The sequence below is a fragment of the Acipenser ruthenus genome, chromosome 50 (assembly GCF_902713425.1).
Source record: "Acipenser ruthenus chromosome 50, fAciRut3.2 maternal haplotype, whole genome shotgun sequence".
NCBI classification, from domain to species: domain Eukaryota; kingdom Metazoa; phylum Chordata; class Actinopteri; order Acipenseriformes; family Acipenseridae; genus Acipenser; species Acipenser ruthenus.
Window position 1 is genome coordinate 5,343,062 of NC_081238.1, and position 15,310 is coordinate 5,358,371.

Here is a 15,310-nt window from a genome sequence, read left to right on the forward strand (position 1 = left end):
GTCATGCGCCCATTTTCCCACAGACTCAAGACGTTTGCGCAGGTCCAACACATACCGGACTGTATTGGTCGAATTATCCTGCTGTTCTTCCCACATCTCTCTGACTAGATCGAGCACACCCCGGGGTCTCCGCCCATACAACAGCTCGAATGGCGAAAAGCCGGTGGAAGCCTGGGGTACCTCTCTGATCGCAAAGAGAAGGGGAGGAATCAGCTGGTCCCAGTAACGCACATCACTGCTAATAAATCTGCGCAACATGCTCTTAAGGGTCTTATTAAAGCGATCCACAAGACCATCAGTCTGAGGATGAAACACTGAGGTCCTAATGGTCTTAATCCCCAAAAGTTTACATGTTCCGCGGATTAGCCGAGACATAAAGTTGGTGCCTTGGTCGGTTAGTATTTCTTTGGGGATCCCCACCCGGGAGAAAACCTTCACAAGCTCGTTGGCAACAGATTTAGCGGACATAGATCGGAGGGGAATGGCCTCTGGGTAACGCGTAGCGTAATCCAGAATAACCAATAGGTGTGTGTATCCTGCCGCACTCCTTTCCAATGGTCCCACTATATCTACTCCAATACGCTCAAACGGAGCTTCCACTAGGGGCAATGGCACCAGTGGGGCGCGTGGGACGGCTCTAGGGCTAGCTTTCTGACATTCTCCACACCGTTCACAAAACCGCTTCACATCGCCATCCAACCCCAGCCAATAGAACCGTGTCACGAGCCTAGCTTTAGTTTTGTCCCTTCCCAAATGACCAGACAGGGGAATAGCGTGAGCAAGCTGCAACAGATCTTCCTTAAAGGGCTGAGGAATGAGCAACTGATGACGCACTTCCCCGGTCTGAGGTAATTTATCAACACGGTACAGAAGGTCTCGATTAATTTCAAAGTGAGGGTACGTGGCGGCGCGTCTGGGCTCGACCACCCGACCATTAACCACTGCTGCCTGGTCAAAGAGCCTGCCCAGCACGTCGTCACACCCTTGCTCGAGTCGGAAGTCACGGGAGCGAGCTAAAAAATCAGCTCCCATGGCTTCCAACTCGGGGTCAGGTCGATCCCGAGCAGAGGCAGCCGAGCCAGACCCCTGCGCTGGTTCCGCAGCCTCCCCCCCAGATTCTTCACCAACCGCCCCCACCTGAAACTTACCCCCTCCATTGCCAGCCTTCATTCTTAGCGATCCGGCGCTCCCGTTTAGTTTTACGGGGTTTAAATTTATGACAAAACCATTCCGGATCACGAAAGGGGAAGATCTCTCCAATTACTTCCTCTTTCTTAGCCAATAAGGAGGACGGGGCTGTCAGGGCAGTCAACCAGTCTTTAAACTGCTCACAGTCCCGTCCCAGAACTACCGGTACCGGCAATCGAGGACACAATCCAACCTGCACCTGCGTCACCTGCTGGCCAATAGTCATATTCACCTTAATTTTAGGATAGGAGCGTACATCCCCATGAATACATTTAATATGCACCCGTTCCAATATAAGTCTGTGCCCCAGTGAGATTAGGCTCTCCTGTACTAGAGACTGACCACACCCTGAATCCAGGAGAGCCTGGGTTTTTGTACCATCCACTGTCACAGGAATAACAAAACCCGTGTGCTGAAGTGACTGAGGTAATTGAACGCGCTTACCTGGTCGGCCGAGGTCACACTCCATCGCGGGACAGTCCCGGGCGAGGTGGCCCACCTCCCTGCACGTCCAACACCTCGGTGGGCTGGTTTCTCTCCCTGAAGCTTCGGCAACAGGTGGAAATACCAGAGCCAGAACAGGGGCTCGCCGATAAGGTGTCCGCGCGAGACCCCGGTCCGACACCGCAGCAGCCCGTGGGTAGCCCCACCCTGCCCCAGTTCCCGGGCCGGGAGCTCCCGCCGACACCCCCCGACCAAATCCTTGATAACCCCTTCCCCCCAGTCCCTTCGCCCTCTCCGGGGCCAGTTGAGGGGATGATCCGGTAGCCCCGCTCTTCCCAGGCAGTCTCGTGGGCGTTGGCTCCGCTGCCTGGTACTGCTCCGCCAATTCGACCGCCCGGTCCAGAGTATCCGGTGCCTGTCGCTGGACCCACAGCCGAGGACCCGGGGCCAGACACTCCAGGAAGCGCTCCACCACCACCATCTCCACCAACCTGGCTTTGGTGTTTACGTCCGGGTTCAGCCAACCTAGGGCGTAATCTTTCAGGCGGTGGGCAATGGTTCGGGGGTGCTCCTCTGCCGCAAACTGTTCCCCCCGGAATTTTTTCCGATACCCCTCGGGCGTGGCCCCCACGCGATTAAGGATGACCGCCTTCAGAGTTGGGTAATCCATCATAGCCTCCGGGGACAGTGTCCTCGCCGCTGCTTGCGCCTCACCCGTGAGCTGAGGCAGTAGGCAGCTAGCCCACTGCTCTGGAGCCCACCCGGCCGAGGTCGCCATGGCCTCAAACACCTCCAAGTAGGCTTCTGGTCGATCCTCGGCCGTCATTTTAGTAGGTCTTTGCAACCGGGGGTCTGGGGCTGTTGATCTAGCCGCCCCCTGCACCGCAGCGGTGAGAGTCTGGCGCAGGAGGTCCATCAGGGCAGCAAACTGCGGGGCATCCATTATGTTTTGTGGGTTTTTTTTTTTTTTTTTTTTTTTTTTTTTTTTATCTCTGGGTAGGTGCACTGCTTGGGGCAATGCCAGTGAATCCCACTTCTGACACCACGTGTGGAAGGGTGGTGGGTAATTCACTGACGCAGAGACAGACAGGTGTATTTGGCGTCACCACACAGGTGCCCAGTTTTATTTTTGTTTGGAGCAGGGAGTTGATCTCTTTAGCCCGCAGATGGCGCTGTGGGTCCGTGGTCTGCGTACCACCGATGGTAAACAGAGCCACGGAGAATACCAGGAGTCTGGTAAACCAGGGATCGGACAGTAGCACTCGCAGGTGCCTCAAACAAAACAATGAAAACAAAAGATCAAAGAAAAAGAGAAAATAAAACACAGTAATAAACCTTCAAAGAAAAAGGTGCTGCCCTTGGCAACAATATCCCGGTCGCCGCTACCCGCACGACCCGGATCTCCGTCCTACTCTACCGGCTCGCTATGCTTGCCTTTTTACTACTGGGGTTCTGCCCAAAGGTACCCCGCTCTCACTAATTCTGTCTATCCGGAGGCTCCTTTCTCTCCGTTGATCCTCGCTCCCGGTCAGCACTTTCCGCACCTCCAGCGCGTCTAAAACGGCAGACCTGAGGAAACAGCAGAGCATTATCTTATAGGGCCAACAATCTCCCCAAGACCCGCCTCGCAGCCATTCAGAGAGAGAGGGAGAGTCCACACCCACTCTCCCACCTCCCCGTGTCACGGCTATGACTGACAGGCGGTTGTTGGACGACTGCCGCCCCCTCCTGCAGCACTGTGAACACGCCAGCAGAGTCAGCACAGATCTCTCCCCTGTTACATGGCCAAACAAATAAACAAATAATTATTGTGCTGGGATAAACCAGTACGCTTAGCAGGTTATTTATATGTTTCGTTTTCTCTCTCCTCGCTATCTCTGCTCTCACTCCTAACACACTCTCCCTGGAGGGTAGAGAGCTGCATGTTTATATACAGTGACCATCTCCCGATTAGCAACAATTAATCAGTGAGTTAACTTGGGAGATGGTCACTGTCTGCACGAGTTTAATAAGGATGCGTGACTGTTAGCTAGCTAAATAAATCACTAGCTGATCAGTCACGCATCCTCACAAGGTTTTTAAAATATAAAAACAATAACAAATACGCAACACTTATCTGCACCACAAACAATAATACAAAATTGCGTTCCATATCCATTTGAAACGGAACACAACATTTTATTTACCAATACGGGACAATTCTGTATTATACGGAACAGGTGGCAACCTTAAACACAACGGCTGTGATGCTGGCTCCGGGGATCAACCACAGTGCGGTCTCCCCAGCGCATCAGCATGACAACTGTCTGGATTGAGGCTGTGTGGTCCAGTGGTTAAAGAAAAGGGCTTGTCACCAGGAGGTTCCCAGTTCAAATCCCACCTCAGCCACTGACTCACTGTGTGACCCTGAGCAAGTCACTTAACTTCCTTGTGCTCCGTCTTTCAGGTGAGACGTAATTGTAAGTGACTCTGCAGCTGATGTATAGTTCACACACCTGAGTCTCTGTAAGTCGCCTTGGATAAAGGCGTCTGCTAAATAAACAAATAATTGACCTAAGTAGGGTACATCTCTGGGGTCTTCAAGTGGGCACCTTCCATCCTCTGTGTTTCGTCGACTAGCCCACTCAACTGGGCCCAGCTTACTTACCCGTACATCAGTGTTTCTTTCTTTGTATTTTGCTTTAAATCCCCAACCAGAATCTTTTCGTCTCAACCACAGCCAGTTGCTGCTCCTCTCTGCTGCTTCAGATAAGTTCTTCACTGTGCAACGCAACTCTTGGCCACCGAATCAGACGTCTCTGAGAAACCAGGTTGTAGAGTGTGCCACAAATCCTCGACAACCCACCTCCACTGGGTAAACCCAGACTCTCCATCCTCGCTGTTCTGCTTCAGCGACTATTGAGCATACCACAGTTTTGTCCTCTCATACGTCTCATCTACAGCATCCTCCCATGGCACTGTTAACTCTACCAGGTGAACAAGGCGTGCTGATCCAGACCACAAGACAATATCTGGTCGAAGGTTAGTGGTGGCAATCTCAGGTGGAAAAGTATGCCGTTGACCAACATCTGCCAGCATTTTCCAGTCTCTATCAGCTTCCAGTTGTCCTGGGCGAGGATTAGTTTTAACACCTTTTCTTGGTGGTTGCTCTCCTGGGTGGAGGAATGTTGCCTTTTGTGTGTAATGTTTTGATGGAACTGGTGGCATCTTATTGGTCATGTTACGCTGGTCTTCCAATGCTAAGGCCAAACATCACAGCACCTGGCCATGGCGCCAAGTAAACCATCCTTGGCTAAGAGCCACCTTACACCCTGTCAAAATATGCCTTAATGTTGCAGGTGATGAACACAAAGGACATGGGTGATCCTTTCCTACCCAGAAGTTTAGGTTCTGTGGTGATGGGAGAACATCATAAGTTGACCTGATGAGGAAACTGATCCTGCTCTGTTCCATTGTCCATAGGTCTTGCCAGCTGATCTTGCATTGTTCCACACTCTCCCATCGCATCCATTCTCCCTGCTTGGCCTGGGAAACAGCCTTTGCGCACCTCATCCTCTCCTCCTGCTTTTGCATCTCGTTAACTACCAGCTTCCTCCGTTGAGCTGGGGCTGCCTTGTGCCATGTAGGAGGAGCTGAACTGAGATCAAGACCCCCTCTTCCATGCTGAACTTGCCACATGATATCACCTATTCGATGGGCAGCCTTTGCATCTTCCACAGCTTTCTTTGCCGCCCACTTTCTTCCAGTTTTCAACACAGGTGCTGCCTCCCTTACGCATTTATCGCGTGACTCTACTAATGTAATTTCCAGTCGGACCTTGGCACATATAAAACACAACTTGGAAAAATAACAACCGTATGTATAGCATGTAGCACAGCTTGCATACTAATAGCCAAAAATAAGTGGCATTTGACCTATTTCCTTTAATATACAGTATATGGGGATGAAACTCCACATAACTGGTACAAACAGTCCATCTGAAAAAAAATAAAATAAGTGCACCAGCAAGAGTAGACACATCACAGTAGATGAGGAACAGCTAAACGAAATAGAAGAAAACAAAGATTGAAAAAACACACAAAAAAATCTACAGCATGGGCTGGTTAATGTACTTAAAGCAAAAAAAAATGGACATTCATTTCATGGAAATAAGTCCAAAAAACTCAACAACATTAAGGGAATTTTATGCCAGTGCAAGAAGTTCAACTGGGGACCAGTATTCAGTCTCCAGTTTTATAACGCTGAGCTGGACTAAATACATATTTTAACAGTAGAAGTTTTAACATCTCTGCTGTGGGTAGACATGCCTTGATTTAGTCTTTTCAAATAACAAAGACAGAATAACTAAAACAGAGGTCAGAGAGCCATTGGCAAACTCAGACCACAACATGGTTTCATTTGAAGTGTTTTTTAAAAACCCCAAAAGTAATGACTAAAGCTAAGGTTTACAATTTTAGAAAACCAAACTATGAAGGTATGAAACAAAGACTAACAGAAGTAGATTGGAGTAAAATAGAGAAAACATCCACAGAAAAAGGATGGCTGTTTTTTAAAATTGTAGTACTAGAGGCACAAAACAATTACATACCAAAAGTAGGCAAATCTAAATCTAAAACAAAATGTCCAAAATGGTTTAACAGATTGTGACAGAGATCGAATGAGTCTTAGTGTTAGATCTCCCTCTCGACCTGTGAGGGCACGGTATACGAGGAACAGAGTACCCTTAATGAAATGGCACGACAATTTATTCCGTAGGGTAGATGGAAGTCGGTCAGTTCGGAAGGGGGCGGAGCCATGGCACCCGAGCTCAGTGACCCAGACGGTAAGCGGCGTGGCATCCGAGGACTGGAGGAGCGGATGCGCTCGTTAACCTCGGGGTCATGGGCGAGGGTATAAATAGGGGGCATGGCTTGAGTGATCTGTTCCTTTGCATATGGTTAAATTATATGACCAAGAAGGAGCCCGTTTGTGAAATCGACCGTGAGTGTTTTGTGTCTGTGTCCTAACACTGTGTGTCTTGTGTGTTGTTTCACTAAAGATTACTGAGCACGATCCGGAGCTGCAGCCGCAGGCCAGCGACAAACCCGGACTTCACCACTCACCTTTTCACTACTGGAACTGTCTGTTGTTTGCACCTTTTAGCACTTGAATCACGCACTGTCTTTGTGTTTGTGTTTAGTGTGGGTGTCGGAACGGGACTTTGGGGTTGCGGGTCAAACCCGTAGGATTATAACGAGAAGTGATATACGCCGCTATATCACTTCCAGCACCATTATTATTTACAGGTTTTGCCTTGAGGCTCTGGACATTTATTAATTTAAATAAACACCCTTGCACCTGTATCAACGTTTGTCTGTGTGATTATTCTGCACTGCACTCACCTGCACGTCATTACCACTTTGCCACACGTGGTTGTCAGAAGTAAGGATGGACTACGCAACACTGTCGGTGCTGCTGGAGCAGCTGGACAGCAGACGGGAGGGGGAGGAAAGACGGAGAGAGGAGAGGTACACTGCGCTGATCGAGAGGGTCGGGCTGGCAATACCTCCCACAGCATCAGCGGAACGCGGCTTCGTAGCGCCCAAAGCCAGGACGCATAAAATGACGGCGGATGATGATCCAGAAGCATACCTGGTGGCATTTGAGCGGCTGGCTACCACCGCGTCATGGCCCCGACAGTTCTGGGCAAGCCAGCTGGGACCCTGCCTGATTGGGGAAGCGCAGGCAGCCTACCAGGCGATGGGGGATGACGACACCGCTCAATATGACCTGGTAAAGCTGGCTATTCTCCGCCGTCTTAACATTACGGAGGAAACGCACCGAGTGAGGTTCAGGGAGTACAGGAGGTCCCCGAACGTACGCCCCAGGGTGGTCGCGCAGAAGCTCTGTGACCACATGATACACTGGCTCACCCCGGCGCTAAAAACAACTGCCCAGATGGGGGAGGCCATCGTCATTGAGCAGTTTTGTCATGTGGTCGGCGCCGAGACCCAAGGATGGATACGGCGTCACAACCCCGACACCCTGGAACAGGCAGTCAAGCTCGCTGAGGACTTCGAGGACTCCCTGGTATCCGCCCAGACCGGGCTACTCACCCCGCTACCTCAACGGAGCAGCCGAGCCCCACCTCCTCTCTCTGCTCCATCAGCCCCACCACCAGGACCGGTTCAACGACCTCCGAGAGCACCAACCCCAATGGGCGACCTTGCCTCCTCTTCATGGAGACCAAGGTCGGCCCCCAGCGGGGGTAGAGGTGCTGCCCCTGCCCCGTTGCCATACCAGCAGCGGGACAGACCATTTAACACTGTGCCCTCCTTTCCCCCTACCTGTTTTAGGTGCCGCCAGCCGGGACATCAGGCTAGGTCATGCCCATCTGCGATGGAGTGTGACGTGGCCGTCTGTAATCTGGCATCTGAAGCGGGTGAGCGAGGGAAAAATGGTCGGGAGGGGCCTTGTATTGTTAAGGTGATTTTTGGAAATGTGAAAACCCATGCATTAGTGGACACAGGGTGTGGTCAGACCTTAATTAGAGCATCTCTCTTAGGCGGTATGGTGTGGCAGCCACAAGGTCAGGTGGCGATCTCCTGTATCCATGGAGACACGGCAACATACCCCACAGTAAAAGCATATTTATCGGTCGGTCCGATGAAACGTTCCCTGGTAGTTGGGGTAGCGGAAAGGTTACCACATCCCATTATTCTGGGTCGGGACTGGCCCAACTATAAAGATTTATTGAAATTAAGGGCAGTCCCGGCCATACACGCAAATGTGGCAGAAAAAGTAGAAGGGGAAATGATTGGTAATGTTTTTCCCTTTCAAGCGGAAATGTTCTCTTCCCTGTTCCGGCCGAAAAAAACAAACAAAGAGAGAAGGCTGCGGAAATGGGAGGGAGCGTTAATGAGACAAGGCTGGGGGCTGGTGGGAGCCTGTTATAACGGTGAAAAACGTCAGTCAAAGGGGGTCGGAACGCAGTGTGACCGAGAGGGCGAGGTTACTGGGCCATCAAGGGCAGATGTTACTCCCGCCCCGCTCAATATACCGGACATGTGGCACTCGAATGTGAACCTAGTGTGGGAGCAGGACAATGACCCATCACTGGTGCACATTCGGGGACAGGTCCGGTCCATTGAAGGTAAGGATGTTGAAGGCGCTGGGGCACTAGTATTTCCACACTTCATTATCAAGGGGCAATTACTATATAGGGTAAACCTGGCCGCGGGCACAGGACATCCTGTAACACAATTATTGGTTCCCCCGTCTTGTCGGCTGGAGGTCATGAGGCTGGCGCATGATATCCCTTTTGCGGGGCACCTCGGAGTTGACAAGACAAGGGAACGGATATTGGCTCGATTCTTTTGGCCAGGTGTTTATAAAGAAGTGTCGAAATATGTAGCCACATGCCCAGACTGCCAGAGAGTAGCGCCGGGTCGAGTGCGCCCCGCCCCTTTGGTCCCACTGCCGATTATTTCCACCCCCTTTGAACGCATCGCAGTGGACATAGTCGGCCCTTTGCTACCTTCTGACTCCGGGTATACGCATATATTAGTGGTGGTAGATTACGCAACGCGATACCCAGAGGCAGTTCCATTGAGGTCCACTAGTGCTGCTGCGATAGCCAAAGAACTAGTGCAGATTATGGCAAGAGTAGGGATCCCCAACGAGATATTGACTGATCATGGAACTAATTTCTTGTCAAATACGCTACAGCAGGTATATAAATTACTAAAAATACGTCCCATCAGAACGTCGGTTTACCATCCACAGACGGACGGTTTGGTGGAACGTTTTAATCAGACTCTAAAGGCGATGCTGAGACGATTTGTGAATCAGGAGCAAAAACATTGGGCATCGCTCCTTCCCTACCTCCTTTTTGCAGTGAGAGAGGTGCCGCAGAGTTCGACAGGGTTCTCCCCCTTCGAGCTCTTGTACGGCCGACAGCCTCGCGGCATCCTCGATCTGTTGAGAGAGGGGTGGGAGGAGCACAAAGGTTCGTCCAAAAATGTAGTGCAGCATGTGCTCCTACTGAGAGATCGCCTAGATTTGGTCGGTCGTTTGGCCCAAGACAATCTCAGATCGGCTCAGCATCGACAACAGCAGCATTACAATCAAAATGCATTAATCCGAACTTTTCGACCGGGAGACAAGGTAATGCTGCTACTTCCCTCAGCGGAATCCAAACTATGTGCTAAATGGCAAGGGCCATATGAGGTGATTCGGGCTATAGGAAAGGTGAATTACGAAATTAAACAGCCCGATCGCCGTAACAAAAAATAAATTTATCACATAAATTTATTAAAGCCCTGGCAGGCAAGAGAGGTGTTATTTATAGCCCCAGGCAATATAGAGGATGATTTAGGGCCCGAGCTAGAACCCTCTAGCACAAAGAACATTTCGATGGGGGAACAGTTACTTCCTGATCAGCAACTGAACTACGCAGGTTAATTGAGGAATTTAGCGATGTTTTTTCTAACACGCCCGGTAGAACTAACCTCGCTGAATATGACATTATCTCTCCCCCAGGTGTCACAGTGCGAGAGAGACCTTACCGGGTCCCGGAAAGTCGACGGAGTGGCGTTCGCAAAGAGGTATGGGACATGCTCGAACTTGGGGTGATTGAGCCTTCCTGGAGCGAGTGGTGCAGTCCAATTGTGATAGTGGCCAAAAAGGACGGCACCAACCGCTTCTGCGTTGATTTCCGCAAGGTAAACGCTATTGCCAAGTTTGATGCGTATCCCATGCCTCGGGTCGACGAACTCCTAGATAGACTGGGGACGGCGAGGTTCATCTCCACTCTGGATCTGACGAAAGGATATTGGCAGATCCCGTTAACTCGTAGGTCTAGAGAGAAAACCGCATTTTCAACACCAGAGGGGCTGTTTCATTTTACAACCATGCCGTTTGGGTTACATGGTGCGCCTGCTGCCTTCCAGAGACTGATGGACCAGGTTTTACACCCACATCGTGAATATGCGGCAGCGTATATTGATGATGTGGTCATTTACAGCTCCACCTGGCGAGAGCATTTGGCTAGGATCACAGCCGTCCTTCAGTCTCTAAGGGCAGCCCGGCTGACAGCTAACTTGCGAAAATGTGCGTTTGCCAAAAGAGAAACACAATATTTGGGATTTGTAATGGGGAATGGCAGGGTGAAACCCGTTGTCTCCAAGGTCCAGGCCTTGGTAGACGCGGCAATCCCCAAAACCAAGACTCAAGTGCGGTCGCTACTGGGGTTAGCCGGTTATTACCGCCGCTTTATCCCCGAGTATGCCACAGTGGTTAATCCCTTAGTTGACCTCACCAAAAAGAGCGCACCAAATTTAATTAAATGGTCAGAAGAATGTCAGGGGGCGTTTAATACTGTTAAGCAGAGACTTTGCCAGGCCCCTGCTCTCATCACTCCAGACTTCACTAAGAGATTCATCCTCCACACCGATGCTTCGGATGTCGGTTTGGGTGCAGTCCTGTCTCAAATGGTAGGCGGAGTAGAACACCCTGTTTTGTACATAAGTAAAAAAATGCTCCCTCGGGAGCGCAACTACTCCGTCGTCGAAAAAGAGTGTTTGGCCATGAAATGGGCTACTCACTCTTTAAGATACTACCTGCTGGGACACTCATTTGATCTTGTCACTGACCACGCCCCACTCAAGTGGTTAAGCACAATGAAGGACAGCAATGCCCGGATAACTCGGTGGTATCTGGCATTGCAGCCCTTCATGTACCATATGGTACACCGTGCAGGGAAAGACCACCAAAATGCGGATTATTTTTCCCGGGAGGGGGGAGTAATGGGAAAGGTAGGTTTAGCCGAGTGTTCCTTCGGCTCCACTCTGAGCGGTGGGATATGTGACAGAGATCGAATGAGTCTTAGTGTTAGATCTCCCTCTCGACCTGTGAGGGCACGGTATACGAGGAACAGAGTACCCTTAATGAAATGGCACGACAATTTATTCCGTAGGGTAGATGGAAGTCGGTCAGTTCGGAAGGGGGCGGAGCCATGGCACCCGAGCTCAGTGACCCAGACGGTAAGCGGCGTGGCATCCGAGGACTGGAGGAGCGGATGCGCTCGTTAACCTCGGGGTCATGGGCGAGGGTATAAATAGGGGGCATGGCTTGAGTGATCTGTTCCTTTGCATATGGTTAAATTATATGACCAAGAAGGAGCCCGTTTGTGAAATCGACCGTGAGTGTTTTGTGTCTGTGTCCTAACACTGTGTGTCTTGTGTGTTGTTTCACTAAAGATTACTGAGCACGATCCGGAGCTGCAGCCGCAGGCCAGCGACAAACCCGGACTTCACCACTCACCTTTTCACTACTGGAACTGTCTGTTGTTTGCACCTTTTAGCACTTGAATCACGCACTGTCTTTGTGTTTGTGTTTAGTGTGGGTGTCGGAACGGGACTTTGGGGTTGCGGGTCAAACCCGTAGGATTATAACGAGAAGTGATATACGCCGCTATATCACTTCCAGCACCATTATTATTTACAGGTTTTGCCTTGAGGCTCTGGACATTTATTAATTTAAATAAACACCCTTGCACCTGTATCAAAGTTTGTCTGTGTGATTATTCTGCACTGCACTCACCTGCACGTCATTACCACTTTGCCACACAGATCAATTAAAAAAATATTCAGCAAAAAAAGGCACTTTACAGAGCGTTTAAAAAGGGACCAAAAACAAAGTACACAGAAAGAGTACTTGGAACTGCAAACACAAGTCAAAAAGGAAGTTAGAAAGGCAAAGAGAGAGATAGAAATCAATATTGCTAACGGGGCTAAAACCAATTCCAAAATGTTTTTCCACTATTACAACAGCAAGAGAACATTCAAAGAGGAGGTTAAATGTCTAAGAGACACAAATGGCAAAATCATAGATGAAGAAAAAAATAGCAAATATATGAAATTATTACTTTTCACAGGTTTTTACAAAGGAGGACACAGACAACATGCCCCACATGTCGACCTGTCCCTATCCTATGTTTCAAATGTATTTGCTTACGATTGTAAGTCGCCCTGGATAAGGGCGTCTGCTAAGAAATAAATAATAATAATAATAATATCCAATTTTAAATAACTTTAGCATAACAGAGGCAGAAGTGTTAAAGGGACTAGGAGCTCTTAAAATAAACAAATCCCCTGGGCCAGATGAGATCCTCCCAATAGTACTCAAAGAAATGAAAGAAGTTATTTACAAACCGCTAACCAAGATCATGCAACAGTCTCTTGACAAAGGGGTTGTACCGACAGACTGGAAAATAGCAAACGTAATACCGATCCACAAAAAGGGAGACAAAATCGAACCAGGTAACTACAGACCAGTAAGCCTGACTTCTATTATATGTAAACTTATGGAAACTATAATAAGATCCAAAATGGAAAATTACCTATATGGTAACAAAATCCTGGGAGACAGCCAGCATGGTTTTAGGAAAGGGAGATCATGTCTAACTAACCTACTTGACTTTTTTGAGGATGCAACATTGCTAATGGATAACTGCAAAGCATACGACATGGTCTATTTAGATTTCCAGAAAGCTTTTGACAAAGTCCCGCATAAAAGATTAATTCTCAAACTGAACGCAGAAGGGATTCAAGGAAATGCATGCACATGGATTAGGGAGTGATTAACAGGTAGAAAAGAGAAAGTACTGATTAGAGGAGTGTCACAAAGACGGCCAGAGTGGGTGGCGTCAGACCGGAAGCAGGAAGGAATTCAAACACAGACAGACGGTGATGGTGATGAGCTGAGTGCAATGGCTGCACTCAGCGTTTATTAACAAAATAAAAGGTTTCAAACAGCACAAAAACAGGACACGGCACTTGACGCCAAAATAAACAGACATACAAAACGACTAAACGACTAAACACTAAACAGACGGTGCAGGACAGACAGACGAACAAACACGGTGAGTGAAAACACGTTAACTATTACTCTTATTCTAACAATTACTACCTCCGTCTCCAATCCCGTTCTCCACTCACCGAACACCCAACCCTGACTGACTAAAAATGTGCCTATTTATACTGTTGTGCTGGGATTCAATTACTAATTAATTATTCACTTGAATCCCAGCACGTGAATTAATTCTGTGCAACCCCATGCTCACATATTACATTTAACCAGCACGTGAAGTGATTTGTGCCCTCCTCGTGCCTACATACAAATCTACACTTTTTAAAAATACGTGAAACACAGACCCGTTTATATCCCGTGTACCAATCTATACACCAACATTAACATACGCACGCATACATACACAAAACACACAAATGCACACAGGGGCAGGGCACTTTGCCACAAGGAGAAACCTCAAAATGGAGTGAGGTAACCAGTGGAGTACCACAGGGATCAGTATTAGGTCCTCTGCTATACCTAATCTACATTAATGATTTAGATTCTGGTATAGTAAGCAAACTCATTAAATTTGCAGACGACACAAAAATAGGAGTAGTGGCAAACACTGTTGAAGCAGCAAAGGTCATTCAAAATGATCTAGACAGCATTCAGAATTGGGCAGACACATGGCAAATGACATTTAATAGAGAAAAGTGTAAAGTATTGCACGTGGGCAATAAAAATGTGCATTATAAATATCATATGGGAGATAGTGAAATTGAAGAAGGAAACTATGAAAAAGACCTAGGAGTTTATGTTGACTCAGAAATGTCTTCATCTAGACAATGTGGGGAAGCTATAAAAAAGGCTAACAAGATGCTTGGATATATTGTGAGAAGTGTTGAATTTAAATCAAGGGAAGTAATGTTAAAACTTTACAATGCATTAGTAAGACCTCACCTAGTATATTGTGTTCAGTTGTGGTCACCTCGTTACAAAAAGGATATTGCTGCTCTAGAAAGAGTGCAAAGAAGAGCAACCAGAATTATCCCAGGTTTAAAAGGCATGTCGTATGCAGACAGGCTAAAAGAATTGAATCTATTCAGTCTTGAACAAAGAAGACTACGCGGCGATCTGATTCAAACATTCAAAATCCAAAAAGGTATAGACAATGTCAACCCAGGGGACTTCTTTGACTTGAAAAAAGAAAAAAGGACCAGGGGTCATAAATGGAGATTAGATAAAGGGGCATTCAGAACAGAAAATAGGAGGCACTTTTTTACACAGAGAATTGTGAGGGTCTGGAACCAACTCCCCAGTAATGTTGTTGAAGCTGACACCCTGGGATCCTTCAAGAAGCTGCTTGATGAGATTCTGGGATCAATATGCTACTAACAACCAAACGAGCAAGATGGGCTGAATGGCCTCCTCTCTTTTGTAAACTTTCTTATGTTCTTATGTTCTTATGTTCATACAACTTAGATTCCGATGTGGGAAGTAGAAACAGTACTTTATCACCTGGCCGAAAAGTCAGAATACGTGCTTGTTTTGTACTGTTGCTCCTGGCGATGCTGAGCTAGTTTTAAGTTCTCCTGTGCCAAACGACCAACCAATGCTAGGTGGTCTCTTAACATAATCACATATTTGACTATGTTTTTAGAAATTTTTGTTTGCTCCTCCCACCCTTCTTTCACACGATCAAGGATACCTTGTGGTTGCCTCCCATACAGCAGCTCAAAGGGAGAAAACCCGATTGAAACCCTGAGGCACCTCTCTCACTGCAAACATTATCTAAGGGAGGAGCTTAGCCCAATGTTTTTGCTCTTGGTTAACAAACCGCTTCAGC